This window comes from Egretta garzetta, unplaced genomic scaffold, assembly GCF_000687185.1.
Source record: "Egretta garzetta isolate BGI_Z169 unplaced genomic scaffold, ASM68718v1 scaffold440, whole genome shotgun sequence".
Taxonomy (NCBI): domain Eukaryota; kingdom Metazoa; phylum Chordata; class Aves; order Pelecaniformes; family Ardeidae; genus Egretta; species Egretta garzetta.
Window position 1 is genome coordinate 1,108,876 of NW_009258293.1, and position 15,799 is coordinate 1,124,674.

Consider the following 15,799-nt stretch of genomic DNA (forward strand, 5'->3'; position numbering starts at 1 on the left):
TAGCGTCCCCCAAAGGGAGGAAAAAAAAAAAAAAAAAAAAAAAAAAGAGTACAGGTTTTGTACCATCTTTGCTGAAAGGAAGAGAGTGCCCATCGCAGCTACGATGGAGCAAAGCAAACAGCCGAGTGACAGAGGCTCATTTACACCAGGCACAGAGATGTGCATTTGCTACACAAGGGAACACTGAGCAGCAAGGAGAAAACATTTAAAGGTGTTTCTGAATGATGTTGGCAAGTGAAGACAGGAACAGAAGAGAAACCTAAAAACCAAAAAAGGCAAACCCATCAGCTGGTACCTTAGGACAGAGTAGCCGCCTTTGCAAGAGCATGCAGGGACAGGGACTGAAAGGACCTCTTGAGACACCCACCTCAGTTCTAAAATAACTCCACCAGACCATAAAAAAACCCACCACAACTTCAGCTTTTCTAAAGGAGGCAGAGGAGCTGGCAGCGGCCGGAGGCAGGAGCAGATCAAGGTTGTAATTACAGGGTGGAGCACCTGCAAGTCAAGGCCCTGCGACACAGACCGAGGGTGCCAGCTCTTGACTCCCTACCAACAGCCGGATGGCAGAGCATAAGGCTCTCAAGCACCAGCCTACAAAGCTACGCATCCAAAGCATCAACATTCCTAAATGCGTGGTATTAGCAAAATAATGGTCCTCTGTCTTTCTTCATTTAAAGGGCTGCCAGTCATTTATTAACTGAAACACAGAGTCCCTTGAACACTCATGCACACCACAGTCACGGTTTGCAAGGGACCGGGTTATTTCTCAGCTAGCAGAGCCCACAAGACCCTGGTGCCTAAAAGTGTAAAACAAAGATAACAGTGTTTCATCACAACTTTTTTAGGCCATTTCTTTCTTTGGCAAATCTGCCTGGCTACAGCTGCCTGGCTGCAGCAGGAACAAACGCAGAGAAGCTCTCGAAAGTATTAGCTGTCCAAGCTTGTTAAGCATGACTCAAGTTAACCACTACAATGCCGGGATGACAGAGGAATTTGGCAGTGAGTCAAAGGCAATAGGAAACACAGAGTCCGCAAATGACTAACTCTCTCCCCTGTGTCCCGAGCTGCAGTCAGGAACTCATCCCAACAGGGCTCCATGCAGAGGAGCTGCTTCAGAATCGTCATTTTCCCCAGCCCAAAGCACACTAATTTCCTCTGGCAAGGGAAGAGAGGTGGTAAATAAATAGCTGAAAACCTCAGCCACAGAGTTCATAAACCCTTCATAAAACAATAAGCAAAAAAACCTCTTTCCCCTGAGAAATTAATTTCTTACATTTGCTTTGCCTACAGAAATTGCTGAATGAGAAGTGCATCATACATGACAGAGTAAGGATGCTGCAAAGACAACAAACTGGACCACACAGCATCAGTCCCCTCCTGCAGCCCCAGAGCTTTCCCCTCCCACACGCTTGCCCCACAGAGCAGCACATGGTTCCCTGCTCCGTGCACACCTTGATCCCTGAAAAGCTCACCTATCAATGCATGAATTCGCAGTCTGGGATGAAAAACACAGCCCGTGTTTGTTTTTTTCCATTGTTTTTAATTCTGATATAATAAACCATGAAAAAAAGCTTCCTCTGAAAGGAAATGTGTATTAAGTGTTGCCCCAAACTGACATTCTTTTTCCAATCACCTCCGAAACCCTGTGCCGTGGGTAGGAGTCACATCCCGTGAGCTATATTTCAACTTCTGCTTTGCGCGCTACACACTCGCGTCTGTGAGATTAGCAGCGGCTATAGTAACACCTTCAAACTCCAAATAAACAAAAATACTAGTTATGTATAGTTCTGGTGCTTTGTCATTAACAAGATCTGGCTTGATTTAATGAGAAACAAAGACTGAGTTGCTCAACCTTGCCTTAAAATGCAGTCACAGCCTTTTCAAAACTGAACATCTCTGCAATCTCATTTGTCGGAACAAAGCACTATTAGTTAAAGCCCAAAATCTGCCTTTGCTCTCACTATGTCACAGAAACAAAGGTGGGATTAACCTTCCCAAGAGTCAGCAAGAAGCCAGTTATTGGTGTACAACTGTGTCAGTTGCCAATGGGTCTCGAAAAGGGTCTCAGTTGTTTCTTGGAGATGTCCAGGAAAAAAACAAGCTGGGCTGTGTCAGCTGGTACTGTCCCAACCAGGCTCACTCCTGAGGAGTGAGTGAGCTCCATAGGAGCTGAACTCCTATGTTCCCTGTGCTGCCTCCCTGGGGAGCCGCAGCTCTTGGCAGTGCCTCAGGTGGTACTGCAATCAATGGACCCTCCAGAGAAACAGGTAGAGCAGCAGTAAGAGAAGGATGCAGTTGCTCCCTGCAGACATGACAATGATTTCTTGCCTTGGACCAACCTTTTGCAGGGCATATGCTCAATTCTCCACCTTCTCCAGGGAGGTCAGCGGGATAAAAGATTCAGTGTTTTCACTAATCTTTTCCTCTCTGTTTTGATGCTAGGCTGTCAATCCAGCAGCTCGGGGAGATCTGGGGAAGGGCGATGTCAAAGACAGTGACATCAGAAGAAGCTGCAAGACTTGAGAGCACCAGAAAATAAGGAAAACCAGAGTGCTCACAGAGCATCTTCCTTTTAACTCTTGAGTTGGTGAGGGAAGTGGGCAGGAAGGCTTTTACAGTTAATAGCTACGCTTCTGCGGAAGAAAAGCAAACTCCCTGGAGGGAGCAGGGAGGAGATTGGCTTGACAAAACAACTCATTCCTCTGGAGGGATGAAACTGGACTTGTGTACAACTAGGAGCAGAGCTGGGGATGGACTCATGACCCCAGTCGTCACCCATCGCAGTGCGTCACAGATGCTCAGGCTTGAGAGGAGCTGCCGGCAGAGCAAAAGCCCAAGTCCTACCTTTTCCACAGCTCTTCAGTCAGGTGCCAAAAGACCTGGCGATGGTATTTCTGACACGCTTCCAACCCAAAGGAGATTCACGCAGGCGTGCTAATGCAGCTAAGAAAAAGTGGATGTGCACTTGGGGGTTTTAAACATACCTAAATTCAACTACTGCCAAGAACAGTTGAACTGCAAATTTGAATACACAGGGTTTATCTTGCTTAAGTGACCGGGAGGTAAGTAAAGAGATTGTGCAGACCAGAGCCTGGCCCAGGTCATACTTAATTGGCAGCACGTTCTCCCCTTGGTCAAGTCAGCCTGAAATAAACACTTAAGCTTCTGTGCATAGCTGGAACAGTAAATGTGTGTCATCTGTTTGTCCCGAATAGCACAAGAGAGAGCCCAGCTCAGCTCAGGAGCTGACTGCAGAGCTGGCAGCACTAGACAGGATCTCTAAAACAAAAAAAATCCAGGAAATCCCCAGTGTCTCTTCTCCCCACAAGCGCTTTAAAATGAGCTTATCCCTTGCACTTGGTACATGAGGAAGAAGAAACTTCCTGGCTACGAGGAGGGAAAACACAGTTATTAATAGTTCCACAATGAGCAAATATCAGAAGTTATGCTGCAGCCCTGGAAGATCTTGGCTGGATCTTGAAAATATCTGTTGCTATGGCAGTAACTGCTATACATGGTAACAGCAAACAGTGGTGTGAGAACAATTTACTTTTTGATGTGGTGCCCAAAACAAGTTCCTTTTGTTTTCTCTCTCCAAAAGCCCAAGCATTTATTAGCTTGTGTTCAGTCCAAAACTGAGCTTTTCACTCTCAGCAGTGGCAAGGAAGGCAGCAAAAAAGGGACAAATTCAGAAAGACGTCAAAGCAGGCAGTGTTCTCTCTGTCCTTCTTTTACAGCATGGACCATGGATTGGGGCAAAGATATGGACATTCAACTTCCCTTTGTATTCGATGTCCACCTAGACGGTCTTCATCTGCCTCCGCTTTTATCAGCAGCAAATACACTATATAGTATTTGCCGGTGATAAAAAAAACAAATAAGAGCACAAAACTGCAGAGGCACTTATTCTATTCCCAGGAGTTAGAAGCAAGGACTTTTCCGAGATGGGATGACCTGACACTCACTTAATATTCAACGTGACAGCAGACCCCAGTGGTGTTGTGAATTTTTCATTCTCTCCTCTCCTCCCCTCCATGCTGTTCACAACCCCCTCCTCCCTCCTGCAGCGCTGCTGAAAGCTGACCGATACTTTTGCAGAAATCCCCGTTACCCCCAACCTCATTCCCAAATTTCAGTGCTCAGGATTTCTTACCTCATTTGCTCAGAGCCCATCACTGCACACGTGGACCGCAGCACACTCTTCCCCAGCCATCGCTTTCAGCCCCTTTTCTAGGTCACATACAAACGCTGCGAGCAGCAGAGATCCCAGCCTGGCTCCCCAAGGGAATTCCCTCCACTGTGAAGTCTGCAGTCTACTCCTCTTCTTCGTAGCCTATCTTTTAACCATTTATTCACCCAAGCATCTCATGATGGGCTTTGTTTGGATACCCCATGCTGAAACCTTTGAGGGGGGTCCACTAGACCACTCCGCTGGATCACCCCTGCCACGTGCTCACAAACACCTTCCAAGTACCGATGGAGTGGCTCAATTTTGGTCTACAAAAGCCATGCTGGCTCTTCCGCAACAAGTCATACATTCCTACTCAATGTCAGTTTCTGGAAACTTTCAAGAACATAAGATACACATCTTGGGTGAAACCAACTGCCCCTCCATCCTGTCTACAGCTGGGACAACAGGAGAGGTTTGTTCAGCAGACCACATGAGCCTGGTCATACCCTCTCTCCATCTTCCTTATTCCCTCAGAATCCGCACTTGTATTTTGGATGCTAAAGGCACATCCCTGGATGTTCTTCCTATTGTCTGTTTCAGGCTGGCTGCCCATAAATTTACCCAAATGCTTTTTGAACCTGCTGACGCCTTTTGCATCCACAACTCCACAGGACAATTAATTCACAAGTCCATCACACGTTGTGTAAAATAAAAGTACTTCCTTCTACCTGCTTTAAACCAATGTCCTCTATATTTCATCAAGTGCCCCTGGTTCTAGCGCCTCAAGACTCGGTAGATAACATTCAGCTTAATCAGTGCCTTCATGATTTTGTATACCTTGATCATACGCTACACCAGACTTCTGTTCCAAAACGAGGTGTCACAAATCTTTTTCTCTCTCCTCATAAGGCAACTGCTCCCTCCCTCAGTCATTTTAACTCTCTTTGCAGCCTCTCCAACACCACTGTCCTTCTCAAGACACAGAAACCAGAACTGCGTGCAGCCCCCAAGATAACACACCAAGGTGTTACAGAGGGCCAAAATGATGCCCTCTGCTTTGCTGTTATCTCCCTTGCTGACAGTGACCAGAATTGATTGGCATTTTTTGGCTAACATTGCACATTGAGTCGATGATTTCAGAGAACTGTCGATGATGACTCCAAGCTCCTTCCTGAGTTCTAACCACTAGTTCCAGTTTCAGTATCATACAAGCCCGGTAAAGATAATTTGCCCCTACAGGTCCCCTGTGTTTTCCTATACTGAAGTTCATCTGCCACTTATTTTTCCATTTATTCAGTTCTGTGAGGTCCTTCTGGATTTCCTTACCTTCAGTGAGGTATCCAACCACCTGAAGGAACCAAGGATCCTCTGCAAGCTTGAGGACTTCACTGCACCCCTCCATGCCTGAGGTCACCCATAGGATGAAAACCAGTCCCAGGACCAGCTTCTCGGGCTTCACAGCTCACTCTTACCCATGCTGAAAAATTACTATTAAGCCCTACCCCTTGTGTCCTGTGCTTTTACCAGCTCTCAGGTCCATAACAAGACCTTTCCTCCATGCCCGTGACTTAAGTTTCTTAAAAGCCTTTGGTGGAAAACCTTGTCAAAGGCTGCTTGAAAACCCAGATATATGCAGTCTATTGGTCCTGCCACCCATGTGCTCATCAAGCTCCAGCAGGTCTGTGAGGCAGGGCTTCTTCCCTTTACATTAGCCCTGTTAACTCTTTTCCAAGAAACCGTGCTTGGCCATGCCTTCAGTGATCTTGTTCCTCATTGCAGAGGCCCAAGCACAGAGGTCAGTCTGTGGTCCCCAGGATCCTTTTGATAGCCCTTCCGGAGCAGTACGCCTGGCACAGACATTGAGCCACCTGACATGTACCTCCCTGATTTCCCCAAGATCCCCCTCTTTTAAAAAATGCCCTCGCATTTGCTGCCATCAATTTCTGTGATACCAGGGGCACTTAAGCAACAGGATACACACAAAAGTATCTCAGCAGTTTCAGATTTAAGATCCTGTGGCACTCTTGAGTAAACACTATCTGTTCCTTCCAGTTTCTTATCAGTTCCTCTGTTTGCTCTAAAGCTATTTCTACTGACATTCAACGTGAGACAACCTCTCAGACAGCTCTTTTGTAGCAAGCTTGTAGTCTGCAAAGCTACAGAGCTCCTCCACTGGAATCAAGACGGCCAAAAAATGGTTTTGATTTTTGTGACGGCTTTATCTTCTGTGCCTCTCACACCTTGATCTCTTCTGCTGCCTATTTCCAAAAGGTTTCTGATGCATTTGAAAATTAATCATATTTGGCAAATTTACCCTTCAAAAGTCTTATTCTGGACTGCCTTAATTTGATTTTACTTGCAATCTGCTGAAATACATGCTTTTTTTTGGTTGTCTTGTATGGATACAGCTTCCCCTTTTTGACCAATATCCTTCTCACTCTACCAGCCTTCTTTCCCTGCACATTTTCTTTTGTTTCATTCTTTAAAATAAAACAAACAAACAAACAAACAGACTTGGGTCTTTTCTTGGGGGGGGTAATCCATTCCTTCTGAGCTGCCATTATCGTCACCAGATAACTTCCATAACACCTCTGGTCCTATCAGCTACTCTTTAGCAGAAGGACAGAGCCGTACAAGGCAGACAAATATCAGGGCTCTTACTGGAGTGCAACAAGAGGCAGCCCCCTTTTAGCCAACTCAGGAGTAAGTGCCAGCTCTACGGCAGGGCACACACAAGTCTCATTAATGTTATTAATGCTGCCAGTCATAGAGAGCCCATCATAACCACAGGCTCGGAGTTATCCTGACTGTTCCTGGGCACATACAAACTGAGTTTTCACAGGTAACTGCATATTCCCAGTTTCCAAATGCCCAAACCGAGATGTGTTTCCAGTAGGAAACACATTACGTGACCAAAGCACCCCTTGAGGCAGCCACCAGATGAGAGGCAGAGGGGTCAAGGCTCCTCCTTCCTGGGGGAACACTGGACCACATCAAAGGGCAGCCAAGGTCCCAGGAGAGCAGCACCCCACGGCAGCGTCTCCCTTCCAGGGAGCAGCCACAGCCTGGACCTTCTCCCTTGTTCTTGGCACTGCTGAGCACACAGAGCTGCAGCCAAGGTCAAGGCCTGCATGGCTCCTGTTGAGGTCCTGCCAGAGACAAGAGGCAGGACCCAATTGCTAACAAACTGCAAAACAGGTTTAGTCAGCAACAGGGTTTAATTTAAAAAAAAAAAAATTAAAAATCATGGATCATTTTTTGCCTGAAGTGCAAGACAAATGAGGGTTTGTATCTCCCAGCTGTTCGTTCCTCTTCCTGACTTCTTCTGTCACAGCTTAGCAGGTGTGAAGTTGAAAGAGATGAAGCCTGATACCCCTCTGAACCCCAGCAGCACCCAATTTTCACAGCCAGCCACACTGACATTGCTCTTTGTCCATGGGCCCACGTGCCGCCTGTCCTAATGAAAGGTTCTACTTCCACGAGGACCAAGAGAGCCCTCCAAGCTTGGAACAGACACATCTCATGATTAAAGCTGTTCATGTTCATGGATGTCATTTGCCTTTTCCAGGGGAAACAGCTGCACCTTTAGGAGCGTTTACAGCTATTGCCCGATAGGAAAAGCAGCATAAGTTCCTACCACTGATAATGGCCCCAAAATGGTAATTTCAGGGGAATACTATTAATTCATATAAAGCCCCTCAAATTGTCTCTGCAGTCCACAGAAACTCTGTTTATCCCAGGTCTGGCTGGGATGCAGAGGACAAGAAAGTAGCACCACAGGCAGCCCCATGAGAAATTTGTCTGTTCTCTGGCCATCCCCACACATTCACTTGAAGAAATGGCTACTGCTGCTAGCAGTAGAGGTTTGGGCCAGGTAACAGGAATTAAATGCATGCCCTCCCCTGCCCCTGCCAAGGGCCCACAGCGTGCCATTCTGGGCAGGCACCGTGCACGCTGCAAGAACAGTGGTAATGGAGCCACCGCGACCAGCTGCAGGGGCTATTTTATTTCAGTGCCCAGAGTACAAGATGTACGTGGTATCAGGAGATACTCTCGAATAGGAAACCATGCTCTTCCCCAAAGAGCCTCCAGTGAAGGATGCAGCCCAAAACCAACACGGTCCGAGGACAGCTCATTGCCCAAGCCATCCAGGCCAGGCAGGAACAAGCACATCAACCACTGGAAGTCACCCATTTTTACATTTGGAGATGAACTCTGGGCTGTTTCACTGAACTATTTGGTGATCCCCACACTGTCCACCCTCTCTCACCTGCAGTCTTTGCTTCATCAGAGACAGCAGGGCAGAGAAAGCAGCCCAAAATGAAGTTTCTCTCTAGCCCCGCGACAAGGACGCCTTGCGCCGAACATGCTGGGTTACCGAAAAGCTTCTCCTCCCCCACACACAGACAGCTCTCACAGCTCAGCAGAACCTTTCCTTATCCAAACAGAGACAAAAGTGAGTGATTTCATCCCTCCAGGACCAAATAAAGTTTAAGCACACAAGTGCTCAGCCGTTACAGGCAGTGCTGGGTGGCCAACAAGGAACTCTGCCATCGCACTCCAAGAAGCCGTGTTCCTGGGGAAGAGTTACAGGGAGCCAGAGAGGCTGAAATCAATGACTTCTCCCCCTTTGCTGGACTCATCCAGCCCTCCTTGTTTCAACAACAGCAACCTGAACTAGCGTTCCCCACCAAAGGGAGCTCCGCCCTGCAGTGGCTCTCTGCCAGCCGCCCTCTCTCGCAGCAGGGCTTTGGCATTCCAAGCCAAAGCCTCAAAAACATACCCAAAGTCACCCCTGCAGCATGGTGTCCAAACCTGGCCTGACAGACCACAGGAGAGGGAGCTGGATGATAACATCATGGTACACTGAAAGCAGAGTGGTTCCCATGACTTGCTGCTGGTAGGAGGGGTCCCCTCTGCATTCCGCCCCCCCTTTCCCCATGGTGCATCCCCAGCACTCATCACACAAGGACACTGGAGCTCCTCAAATCCCACATGGAGCTATTTCAGCTTGCTCACTAAAAAGCAGACAGATTTCTCTTGCTTTAGCAAACTCAACCATCCTGGTGACAGGACCCAGGGGCAGAAGGAATTAGGGTGGCAGTGCACAGCTTCACCCCCAGATGATCATCGCTGTCTTTCTTATCTTTTATGCTTACCATGCCAAAACAGACTTCTGTTTTGGAAAAGCCTTCAGTCTCCAGAACCTCAAACACATGCGTTGGACTAATTCCAAATCACAGCTTTAGTGCATTTCAGCTGAGTTGTCAGACCAGCACCTACTCAGCAGGCATTTCCTCAGCAGCTTCTAAGCCCACAGTACAGGAAGGACCGCAGCACTTGCTTTTCACCCTAATTTTCAGTGATTTTAAAACTAACTTCATGAAAATTGAAGTAGCTTATCTCAGGGGCAAGCTCTCTAAGGGAGTTTCCAAGCCAAAACTGCAACTCTTCTGCCATGCGTGCTCTAATGTACGACTTGTAGGTGAGAGCCCAAGGGCACAAAGCTGCCCTCCAAGCCCCAACGCTACTTGCTTCACAATGATTTTACTGTACAGACTAAATGCAAGTCAGCCAGATCCCAGCCAGACTATTCATTGTATTACCATGGTATAAGCTGCTAAGAAAACACGCCTCCGTATTACGTGATTAGCATCCATTAGGCATCCATTAAGCACTTCCCATGCCAGCCGCACTCCAGGCTCTGCACCTCGGCCTCGCAGCCCTTTCACCATCTCTCTTTGCTTCACTTGATGTCGACTCATCACCAAGAATTCATAAAACACTTTGAGCTTCTCCTCTCACCATAGCTTAGAGAAAGGCTTGAAAAAAGATCCCAAACCTAATTACTGTAGCTAGGGAGCAAAGAAGAGCTAGACAGTGTGGCTGATACACAGCTGGATATTTGTAGCTATCAAAGAACTACAACATACACAAGGAGGAAACAGTTGCCGGACCAGAAGAGGGCCAAATATGGCATTTACAGTTTTACAACAAACTGAACACATTAAAACCAACAGCTGAACCTTGAGTTACTGTTTAAACACCTGTATAAGGGAGACTCAGAGCCTGGATTACAGTGTGTGACCACCCGCAGCTTACCCCACCTCTGGAAACAACCCTGCATTTGCCATTTCCCACACAGCACCAAAAGCACACAGGGGACAAGCCCATAGTAGATAAGGCTGTGTGGGGAAGCACGACTGCACAAGCTCTGGATCAACAGGGGGGTGAGGACCAGGCGCTGGAGCCACTGGGGTGGCCAGGACAGGTTGGCTAGGGCAGGTTGGGGTCCCGACAATAAAACCAAGCCAGCCACCTCAAGGGCCCAAAAGCCAGTGCAGAGGCACTGAAAACTGCAGCCAACATCCACTGCTGGGTCTGGCCACAGCCTCTGAAGGGGCATCTTCCCAGGCAACAGTACACAGCACTGCTCACTCACTGCATCCCCTGGGTCTGTATTTAACTATTCAGCTATAAAGTCTCCTGTGATAACTTTTTCTCTGACTTTGTTACTGAAAATCTTTTAGGCCAATTCATCCTTCTCCTGAACTGAGCCCTGACTGCTGCTACACATGAAAACCCATGTGCAAGACATTGCACTGCTTCAGAGTTAAAAAAAACAAGACAGCTGAACCCCATGTGGTTAAAGGGAATTCGCTGCGCTCGGTCCCAACCCATCAGGCAGCATGGTGCAGGGCTTTTCTTGGTATCACTGGTGATGGAGACAGCAAGCCTCATTGTCATTCTTCTGGGAAAAAATAAACACAAACAAAATCAGACAGAAAAACCAGATCTACAGAACAAAGAAGTTATCCCTGCTACAGTGCACCTGGCCCTGGGCCACCAGTTCACAATGTCCAAGACAACACAAAAATCCCACTACACTGAGTCTTTTCTGCTCGGTAACAGGTTTCCAGCCAGAAAGCAGCAACCTTGTTTGTCCAGGTAGGAAACAGCCCCATCTGCCAAAGCCAAGTGCCTCATGGCAGCATCCCACAGCTGCCAAGTTACACACACAAATGAGACCAGCACAGGTTTGGGGTTTTTTTTTCCCCCCACACTTGGTTTGTTTGTTTTTGGTAGATCATAAACCCTGTGGCTAAGAAAAGGTCGGTTTAGAGCGGCCCAGGACTGCTCTGCTCCAGGCTGAACACAGGAACACACAGCAAGTCCAGGGTGCACAGGGCACTCGCTGTCACCTTTGTTTCATCCCACATCAGAGCAGTTTCCATCGAGGAAGGCAAAGTGCAGCGAGAGCTCAGCTCGGGGACTTGGGCACAAGCAGAATACAAGAGGGGTAAGAAATGCATCCTCTATGTAGAGCCAGCCTTCTATTTGCTTCTGGTGGCTGACAAAGATGTTGCATTCAGACATACTCTCTACTTCAGAGGTTCCCCAGTGCTCTGCAGCGTAAGGTCTTGTATGAAATTCCACTGAGGGCTTTAAGTCCAAAAACACAGAGCAGCCTGAAAAAAAATAATCTCAGTGCCTCCAGTGCTTTGGCCTTTGGGCTTATTTTTTTTTCAGGGGGAATTTTCTAAAGTTGATATTGTCCAGCTGAGTCCCTTCGTGTAACTGCAGGAGGCCAGGCACACTCTGACTCCGAGCTGCTGCACAAGCCGTACCAACGCTCCCCCTGGGGATCGTGTGGAGTCCTTTGCTTCGTTGCAAATAGGCAATCTGGATCTTCAGCATCCTCATTATAAGCTTTCCAAATCTGTTTTGGCTCTGTGCTTTGCATAACCAAAAAATGGCAGCTGACAACACACAAAGAAAAAACCTTGGGAGAGTAACTGGAGGACAGTTGACACCAGCTCCACTGGAATTCGCTGGTCAGTATTCAACTGGAAATACAAAACATTGTTATTCCTTACATCAGTAATCTCAAACACTTGGAACAGTAATTAGGATGAGAGAATATATCCCAAATAATGGTATTTTTTCCATTCTCCCATGAGACAAAGACCAAATGCAAAAAAATTTTCTCTTGACCGATGGTGTCTTGTTCCAAATGGACAAGCCCGATGGGCTTCACGTCTGCTGCTTTAGGTAATACTTTTCTGCCACTCCAAAACCCAACTGCTTTAAGAAATTGCCCAAAGCAGAATACTACTCTTCCCCATTAAAAGTATAAAAACAATCAGACAGAGAGCTTGCTTCCGTGGACCCTCATGACCGAGCGCGAGGAACTGCTTGATCAATGAAGCTGCCTTCCCTACAAGGGAGCTGCCTTTCTGCACACCTTGACAAAGGCAGGAATTAACATCAAGTGTATATGTAACAACAGCAGAGCTCAGAAACCCTCTATGAATCCAGATAAAACTAAACCACAGTGTCTGCTCTAGAATTTACTTTTATTACAAAGAAGAGGCACTTCACTAGCTATTTGAATCTGCCCAGAGGGTTTTTTAAAGAAACACGAGCGTATACGTGTCACAACAAGGCACAAGTAATTGCACTCCACCTGGGAAGGACTGATGGAGCCTAAATGGAGCATTTCAAATTCTGATGTATTTATTTGCTGAAAGCTTGCAAGCATCTCCTCTTAATTGCATCATCCACTGAGAAAGCCATTTGGGTAGTACGACAGGAATGGAAACACTGGGAAAGGAGACCACAGGGAAGGAGGAAACAGTGCTCCTTTCCTTTGAACTTCTGATTAGGTTGATCAGAAGGCTCTGGTGTGTCTGAAGGCATTTCCCAAGGACCAGGCTTTATCTGCATAGAGTCAAACACTCTAACTGAAGGCATGACTGCACCTTGGGAGCTAGCTGGGCCTGCTGATGGGAGCACCTTCAAAAGAATACGGCAGCGACGGTGGACAAGATAATCACCTTGTCACCTCTCTTCTGCCCCTGCCGGCAGAGCTACTGAATCAAAAAAACACACTCCTGGTTTCACTTAAAGCCAATCCATCTTTCACTCCTAAAGCATTTAATTCCAAGGAAACTGCCCCGGCAAGCTCACCGATAGCTCCAGGAGCATGTTCAGAGGAGCAGGGATGACACCAGGAGTGCGTGGCAGAGCTCAGGCTGCCAATAACCTCTCCCACCTGCACTTAGGTCGGAGAGCAAACAGAGACCTTTGCTACCCCAGCTCATTTACTGTGAAGTGAGTTACCACAATGCCCATCCAGGAACAGGCTCATCCAGCAGACAAGAGCAGGACAACCTGCTGGGAGCAGAAGCTTGTCCTGCCGTCACAGCTAGCTAGAGAGGACCTTTATTCACTGCCTTATTTAAGCCAATTAAGAAGAGAGTAAAGAGAACAGGGCATATGGACCCAGTTCTGAGGATGTGGGGGGCTCTGTGCTGAGTAACAGTGGGAGATTCAGATGCCCTGCCAAAACCAGAAGACCCCTTTGCTGCAAAGCTATGGCTGAGTTCAGACACAAGGAGTCTGTCAGCAGCTCCAGGGCAGGCTGACAAAGCGCGAAAGTTTTCACTTGCTCCTGTGAATTAAAGCTTCTGATAAAACACAGAAAATAGTATTCAGCAAAGACAAATTAAAGCCCGAATTAATCTGAATTAACTATATGCAATGAACTCGTACTCAACATACTGAGATTCAATAAGAGAATTAAGAGTCTTCATCGTCATCAGAACATAAAGCACGTGAATCCTTTACACATTAATCAAATTAAAACGGCCAGCCAGACCAGCAGACTTCCCACTGAACAAGCACATCCCCAGTCCTTCCACCCACTCAGCTAACAGGACTTCAGCAATCCCCAGGACTTCCGACACAGGCTGGAGGATCTCCCTCTGCTCACACCCTGAGGCTGTTTGAATTAAACAGCCAAAAACATGTGCTAAAACAGTGAGTCCTAACTGAAAAGCTTTCTTCTCCATAGCTAAAATGGCAGCCAAGCAGTACTCTTACTTATAGGAAATATAGATATGACCCATCCTTTTGCAACTTCAAAGAAAGGGTTCATCAACATGAATATTTATTACACTGCACCGCTGGGGACACACACATGACCAAACCCCCGCACCCTCATGGGCCAAAAAGCAAGAACCCTACGGCAGGTTATGCTTTTTTATCTTTAATTACAGAAGCGATTCCTTTAAAGCTGTTTCAGATCATACAGTCCTTCCCACAGTCCCTCAACGATGCTACTCGTTCTTCCTCCATGGCAGTATGGGAAAAGACCCCACTGTTCCCTGGTTGCCATCAGGCAGTTGCCCCAATCCTACGAAGCCAACCCCAAAAGAGCAGCAGGATTGATTAAAAGAAATGCCTCAAAGCTCAGACACAAATACACTGAAATCTGCAAGACTTTTCTTACCCGTTAGGCAGTTCACTACAGGAGTCTTAGTCTCTCCTCTCATCTTTGCACCATGGTACATAACATTTTTCTCAAGATCAAATAAATCAGTGGAATGGGAGGCATTTGCCTTTTGTGCCCCTAAAGCAGGGGGGCGTTCAGTGAACCAGGTTCTGCGTGTCTTCCTGGCACATTAAACGTGCAAGCCTCTCATAAGGTTTTCAGCTGCGGATCCAGTAACAGTCAGGCCAAAAGCAGCCTTTTGCATCGCAAGGATGACCGTAACATTCTCTTGATTACAAAATGCACCAGGCCAGCATCCTTAGATCTCCCTGTAGCTCACATGCTCCCAGCTAAGGCCAGGACATCTGTTTCAGCTAAGCAAACCTGTTGTGAATACAGAAGGCATGTGAACTATCCGACCAAAAACCTGGCTTCAAAATCTGCATTCTTAAAATCCACTGTGATCTCAGCATCACTCCAAACAGCCTCCATCTGACTGATCGGAAAGAGCCGTCTAATCAACCCAGCAGACACCAAACTCAAAAAGCACCAAAGAGATAGCCAGTGGAGATACTACACTGGAAAAATTACGCTGAAATCCAGCGCAAGAAGCTCTGTATTCCTCTGCACTGGCTGGTGGAACGATAGTCCCAAATCTACATGGCTTTGTCAGGTTTCCCAGTTTATCCCCTGAAGCAAGCAACCTGCAACCTTGATGCCTGAGCGACAAGTGCCCTTAGCTGTCACAAGCAAGGAGGCAGAAGCAGCCACTACGAGCTACTGGCAGATCGAGAGCGTGCTGCTGTGCCAATCATTTTGCTCTGGATGAATTCTGGTATTCTGTATCCACTTTCAAGGGGATTTGCTACCCCTTCCCAACACACTCCTTCTTACGGACTAACTCAAACTGCGTTCTGCTGGAGAGGACGCAGAAGAGACAGAAGGGAAAAAAAACCCCAAACAACAACTTCAAATGCAAGAGAAGTAAAAAAAAAAAATATTCCAAACACCTTGCACCGTCACTGAGGTACCAGGCAAAACGCCAGCACAGCCCTCCCTCTTCTCCCCCAGACAAAGAGAATGTGAGAAGCCAGCTGAAATCTGGTGCCCCTGGGGAAAGCCCCACTCACAGGAATGTTAAATCATTCTGAGCTTTTCATCTAGGATGAAAAAAAACAGCACAACAGCAACCGGCATCAGCCAGGGGGGGGGGAAGAGGGACGGGGGGACAGGACACGAGACGACACACACAACAGCGCTTCTGCCAGGCTCCGTACCTTCCTCCCAGAAGAGCCAAACTTAATTCAACCACTTCTGGCCAACGAGTTGAGGCACAGAGCGATCAGCAG

General features: G+C 47.3%; 1 protein-coding gene across 1 annotated transcript in view; it reads right to left on the minus strand.

Annotated features, from left to right (window-relative positions):
• The window catches only part of LOC104125397 (rho GTPase-activating protein 39-like), a 42,568-nt gene extending 37,386 nt beyond the window's left edge, over positions 1–5,182 (minus strand). The window contains exon 1 of the mRNA XM_035893357.1: positions 4,157–5,182. The gene's annotated coding sequence lies outside the window, so the exon portion shown is untranslated. The remainder of the gene's footprint in view (positions 1–4,156) is intronic.
• Positions 5,183–15,799: the final 10,617 nt, after the last annotated feature.